Genomic DNA, 6,910 nt, shown 5'->3' on the forward strand with positions numbered 1-6,910 from the left:
AGTCAACATTTAAATGAAATTATCTTCAAAAAGTAAATGTCATGAACCAATCTAACGTTTCAAATAAAGAACCGATGAAATTTTGCAAATTTTATGCGTTTTTTTTTAAAAAAAGTTATCAAGCTCTTAAAAAATCACCCGATAGTAGTTTTGGAATACGATTTTGCGAAGTATGTATAACTCTTTCCTCGGTAGATCTTAGATATAATTAAATCTCTTGTAATATTGATGGGAGAAGAAATATGAATCAAATAATTTTTCGATGATAAGTAGGTACTTAATTATATTAAGCCTAGAAACTAGTTGCTTACGAAGATTTGTACAATTTTCCTTAAAAGTAAGTCCTTTATCAAATACTAAACCCAGGAATTTAAGGCTTGTAGTATTTACAATACTTGCATTATTACAGATTACATTGAAGTTATTACATTTGTGTTTTCTACAAATATGGAATAATTTGCATTTGTTTATAGAGATATTCGCACCTGAACAATTGGAAGGTGTTTTTTTACAGTATTTAGATTATTTTGTTTGGAGAAAATCAGCACATCATCAGCATAAATAATATGCGAAATGAGTTTATGTTTAGAGATTATCGTAGAGATTAAGCTAAATGCGATTGCAATAGTATAACGGACAATGGTGATCCTTGTGGTATCCCATTGTACATATTGTACGTACTTGAAAAAGTGTTATTAAGTGATCGTGAATTTCCGATTGGTTAGGAAAGATTTAATAAAGTTAAGTATTTTTCACCAATTTTTCACTTCTCAAGCTGCCGTAGAATAACATGCGAACCAACTCTGTCAAAAGCTTTTTCGGTGATTTCTTAACGATAAAGCAGTTTTGGTGAAATCATCAAAATAGAGTAAAGTATCAATAGTGCCTTGCCCTACCTTAAATGCTTTTGGCTTCGGCCGAGAAAGTTATTATTTAATGCGAACCAAGAGGTACGTTTTGATGTAATTTTTCTAATAGTTTGCCTATGCAACAGAAGAGTGATATTTGCCTGACATTGAAGATTAAGTGAAATCGAATTCTGGGATGGTTATGTCTGATTCGGTATTAGATGGATGTGAATGATATTTACTTTAAATTCTTAGAAGTTCATTTTTATTTGATACAAGGGCGTGAAAATTTGAGTCGCTCGAATAATCAGACCATACAGAGGAGAAATGATTAACTATGTCTTTTGAGTCGAAAATTGGGCCAGTTGGAGTGTTTATGCATTTAAGTTTCACTTTCTTATAGGGGCCTGAGAGCATTTTTATGTCAGCCCATAATTTCTTAGGATTTATTAACGGAGTGATAGCTTCGATAAGTTTTTGTAAGCAAGACCTCTTACATCCTTTATGCTATATTGGCTTTTTTGTATTTTACTAGATTATAGAAAGCGAGTTGTTTTGTAAATTAAACATAGTGATTGTTTTTCTTTTCTAGGCACATGACTTTTGAATAGGGACCGTAACTCTTATGACTTTTATCAAAGAAAATCAAAAAATAAGAGTTATTTTTGATTTTTATTTATTTAGATCAAAAATAAAAATTATTTTTGATTTTTATATATTTAGATCAAAAATAAAAGTTATTTTTGATTTTTTTTATATCAAAAAATAAGAGTTATTTTTTATTTTTATTTTTTTTTATCAATAATAGAAATCAATTCAAAATTTGTATTTATTTATTTATGCCGTATGTATTACAATATTCTGCATCATTCCAATTTTTATATATGAATATATGCGACTTATCCATTATCAAACGTTCAATAAACTCTTACGTAGATATATTCACGGTAGCAATGCTTTAATTAAAACAGTATTCAGAAGAAGCAAATTTAGGCGTAGTGATAAAGAAGAAACTGGCAATTAAAATATAGAAAATTATAAAATATCATGGATAATGTATCAGCTATAAAACGTGAATAGAGCGAAATAAAAAAATTTTAAAATTCTTAGCTTACGTAAAACTTAAAAAGTAATGGTTACTACTGCGAAAGGCTTATAAGTTTTGGCTGCCATTCAAGTCAGTGTTAAGAAGTTTTTTCAGGTGTTCAATTTTACCATCATAATCGATTCTAAATGTTCCTCAGATAAATTATATCTCAAATCTCCCAATATCAATCTGAGTGCCGAAAATGACCTTTCTACACTGACTTGAGTGGCAGGTACAGAATGAACAATTAAAGCTAATTCTTGAAGCCATGGATACGCAAATTTTTTGCTCTCCCAATATTCCAATAAATTAGCAGAAGTATCCAAACGTTTTTCTTTATAATTATCTATTTCAAAATACGCTTTTCGGAGGATGTCATTTATTGACATAGGAATGTCATCTTCATACGAAGATGAATAATTCATCTCCATTGACTTTAAACCGTCAGCTAATAAAGATCGAGAGCTTGCAACGGAGCTTTCATCTATTAGAAATAAGTCTTCTGCAACAGGTGGTGTCCAGCGGGAAAATCGCTGAGTTTCAGTGTTTTGCTTAAATACAATACAAATAAAAAAACATTAAAAAAATAACAAACAGAACATTAAAAATATATTATAAATTATTACAAATTATTTTAAATTTATTGTCTTAGCTCACCACGTTTACTAGCTGGAGCACCATTTTTTTTAAATGATTTTTGGCCGAATTTATTTTGTCATTTGACAACACACGCTTAAATCTGGGGTCTAAAAATAGGGCTGCATACATAGTGTCACATTCAAGCAACTTTGTTTGCCTTTTTCCGATGTGATCCAGAAGTTGTCTGGTCATCTCAGTATTGAAGTCTTTTAGAGTAAAAATAAGCTCTAGCCAATTTTTATAAAAATCTCCGAACAATAAATTAAATTTTTGTAGTTTCAGCGTCAGAGTATTTACTGGTTGTAGAGCATGCATAATTTTTTCTAGTTCCGCCCACTCATGTCTTTGGAGTTGCTCGGATAATGGCAAATTTTTACAGCAAAATTCTTTTAAGTGTAGAAGTCGCTTCAACATATTATAAGTGGAGCTCCAACGTGTTGGTACGTCCAATATTGGTTTGGGGGTTTGGCTACTTTTAATACTATGTCTGGAATAGAATGAAAAATTTAACAAGAACACATTTTGTACATGCGGACTTTAAGGAAATAACTTACCGATATGCAGGTGTTCTCAAATATTTTACACAATTCGGTGACTTATTCACTACATTTGTATTTAAGTTATCTAAAAAGTCTTTAACAGCTAACTGCAATGTGTGGGCAGCACATTTAATAGAAATAATATTTTCAAATCTTACATTGCACACAATACTTTCGTAATTGTCTTCTATTTCACTGTCACTTTCTTCGTCATCACTATACAATGATAACAGTACCACCGCTTTCACCATATTCCGGCCGTTATCAGTGGTTACTGCATAAACTTGCGCCTTATCTATATTGAAACTTTTCAAAACATTTTCAATTTTAGTGGTTAAATATTGCGCAGTATGTTTCCGCTTCAATTCGAGCATGACTAGTGTGAATATTTCAAGTTTATTGGATGTGATTATTTGCACATTTACACCCAAAATAGCCCGATCGTGGCGAGTAACTGCATCCATTTTTAAGCAAAGTATTTTATTTTTTGTTAAATTTCTTATATTATTTTTTAAGTTATCACACTGATCTTTCAAATGGTGTAAAATATTTCTTGAGTTTATTTTTGGAATATGTAGACCATCAAATATTGGGTTTGTTAATGTATTAAATGGCTCACTGTCAAAATGTGACAAGGGCACTGATTGTTTAGTTAACAAAGTGATGCAAGAATTAACAACTTCATTCACGGACATTTCAACGGTAAATTTAATTTTTTTATCGTTTTTGCACTGCTTTCTATTTTAGCCCTGTTGTCATCATATATATAACTATGGTCCTTTTGTAAATGTCTTTTCATATTAGTTAAACAGAGTGCACTAATTTTTTTTTTACAAAGTTTACATTCTCCATTGGAGCCTTCAATAATATAAAAATCACGTATGAATACATTTCGTTTTCTTCCCATTATGAACTTATATCAAACTTTTACTTTTTCAGTTTTATAAATAAGCAGTGCTCATCACAACTTCTCCCTCGCGGTTGAATGCTATCATGTAATATGCAATATGCATTGAAATTAGCAAATTGAAAACAACAATAAGATTACGCTAATAATAAAAGGTGTACGCTTATAATAACAAGAACAAAAATGAAAGAACAAGTAATAGCGTTATTTCAAGTTCAGGGGCATAACATTTTGTTGTTATTATAACCGTACACCTTAGTTTTACTTTTGTCACAAAGTTTGAATTGATTTTTATTATTGATTTAAAAATATAAAAATCAAAAATAATTCTTATTTTTTGATCTAAAAAAATAAAAATAAAAAATAACTTTTATTTTTGATCTCAATATATAAAAATCAAAATTTAAAAATCATACAATATTTCGCATATAGTTCACCTTAAAATCATGATGGTGTAATCAAAACTTTTCTACGATGTTTCTTTATGAATGATTTTTTTTTTATTAAAAATTGTAAAATAACTCTTATTTCCGGTCCCTGTTTTTTTTATTAAAAATTGTAAAATAACTCTTATTTCCGGTCCCTGCTGTTAAAGCTTTTTTTCTTATCGGTTTGAGGGATAGAGAGGTGAGCAGAGATTTTTGATTATTTTTATTATTGTAATCGTAGCTGTTATTTATATTATCGTTTGCAGCAGAATAGCTTTCGCAGAGTTGCTGAAATTATAACCAATTTACCTTGTCCAACAGAAAATTTGGTTTCGCCGACGCTTTTCTGGTTGATAAGTCAATTATAATGGAAAAGTGATGATCGCTGTTATATAAATCAGTTAGTGTTTGGCTGTTAAGTTTGGGGGCGATAGCAGAAGAACAAATGACCAGGTCTGCATTTGTGAACGAATTATGTGTAGAAAAATGCGTAGGACAACCGTCGTTTAATATTGTCAAATTTTCCCCTAATATAAGGTCTTCTATGATTTTACCTCTGTGGTTAGTAAATGTGGAACCCCAAAAAGGACTCCATTCATTCAAATCGCCAAGTATAAGTTCTCGTGATTGGATAGGTCCGATCACATCGCGTAGTTCTTTGATATTAAAGTTTTGGTGTGGGGAATGTAAATTGTTAGGATGGTTAATTTAAATCAAATAAATATTACTGGTGCTATTCTAGCAGTATTAAAATATATAGGGAGAAGTTTGTGTGGGATACCTTTTTTATTAAACTGGCAACACCTTGTTTGTTAGTATGATTTTATGTTAATACTATGTTCGGACCGACATTGAAAACATGTTTTCGTGGGAAAAACTGGTTTTCGCACGAAAACTTGTGTTTTCGTCCATGTAAAATCTGTCAAACGAAAACACAGTTTTCGCTGAAAACTTCTTGAAAACTTACATTCCACTCATTATAATCGGTGCCTGCTCTAGTTTAATCGATTTTTTTGGAAGACATATTTTGCCGGCCCTAAATTGTCACTTGATATTTGTTTACATTCCATATAAAATACAGCTGACAAGTAAATCATTTCGAAAATGGAAAAACAAAAGTACAAAAAAAGAAGTTGTTGGAGTGATAGGGCAGAAGCCCTATTAATTGAATTGTGGCGGAACAAAGTAAGTGCTTTTCGCGGACCCAAGAAGAACAGCCATATAGTGGAGGAAATGGCAATGGAGATGCAGCAACAAGGTGTGCATTTCATGGCATGAGTGAAATAAAGTCGAAAATGCACAACCTTTCACAGAGATATAGGTATGTAATTAAATAAAATTAAGAAAAAATAGAGCTTTTACATATATATCATGTTTTACAGGAAAGAGAAGACAGCAGTCGGGTCAACTGGCGGTTCTCCTCGCAGTGGCCACTTTACGAGAAAATGAGAGCCGTACTGTTGCCGTACGTCAGCTACAATGCCGAGAACTTAGTGGAGGAAAGTTTTCAAAGTAAGATACATTTGTTTTTTAATTCAATTTATTATTTATATTTACATACATATATACATTTTTAAAAAGGTTCTACTAACTCTGAACCACTCCAAATTTCGGTGGAAACGGCTGCGTCTTCTACATTTGTTGCTGCATCTCCATTGTCATCACCGGTTTGCCTACCATCGCCCTCAGCTATGCCGATGTCGCCAAGCGACACTTCTTCGGTACCAGTACCGTCTCCCGAGCCGAGTGATGCTATCAATAAAAAAAGGAATAATTTTCAAACCATAATTTTAAAAAAATTTGACCACATAGAAAAGCAGCTCGAAAAAGCAAATCAGCAATCCCTTGAAATCAGCAACGAAATAAGGGACTTGTCAAAAAAAATGGTTGAAAATGATAACAAAAAAACAGAAATGATGGAACAATTTATAAAAGATAGTAAAGAAACAAATGAAAGATTGCTTCAATTTCTAAATAAATAAAAAAATGAATATAAGTATTTTCTGTTATGTATTATTTTTTATATGGAAAATAAAATTGAATTTTGTTTGGTGTGTACAACTTTATCTTTGATTTAATGTATATGCAATTGTGTAAAAATGTAGATATTGTGATACAATATGCACATGTACTTACCAAAATATGTACAAAGTGCTGTCCGAATCATTTCTCCATTAATTGGGTCGTCAGATGCATATGAAATATCACACGGATTCTGGCGTCTAGTCTCCAACTCTTCCAAAGCGCGTAACCATTTAGCGTTTAGCGTGTCGTTGTTATCATTTAAAAAAATTGTGAAGGACGCAACATGCTTTTATTATGGAGTTGGCATTCCGTACAGAGTTGTCAATTCCTTTTCCGATGCGTCGAAAGCGGGCCTTGAGGTGTCCAAAAAGCATTTTCGACAACTCTACGTGTTTTCGAAAGAGCGTAGTTGAATACCTTCTCACCATTATTTTGAT

The 6,910-nt window shown here is 31.5% G+C and overlaps 1 pseudogene; it reads right to left on the reverse strand.

Moving 5' to 3' along the window:
- Positions 1 to 1,893: 1,893 nt before the first annotated feature.
- Positions 1,894 to 4,020, reverse strand: LOC120780750 (annotated as a pseudogene).
- Between the last annotated feature and the right edge of the window lie 2,890 nt (positions 4,021 to 6,910).

The sequence above is a fragment of the Bactrocera tryoni genome, unplaced genomic scaffold, assembly GCF_016617805.1.
Source record: "Bactrocera tryoni isolate S06 unplaced genomic scaffold, CSIRO_BtryS06_freeze2 scaffold_25, whole genome shotgun sequence".
NCBI classification, from domain to species: Eukaryota; Metazoa; Arthropoda; class Insecta; order Diptera; family Tephritidae; genus Bactrocera; species Bactrocera tryoni.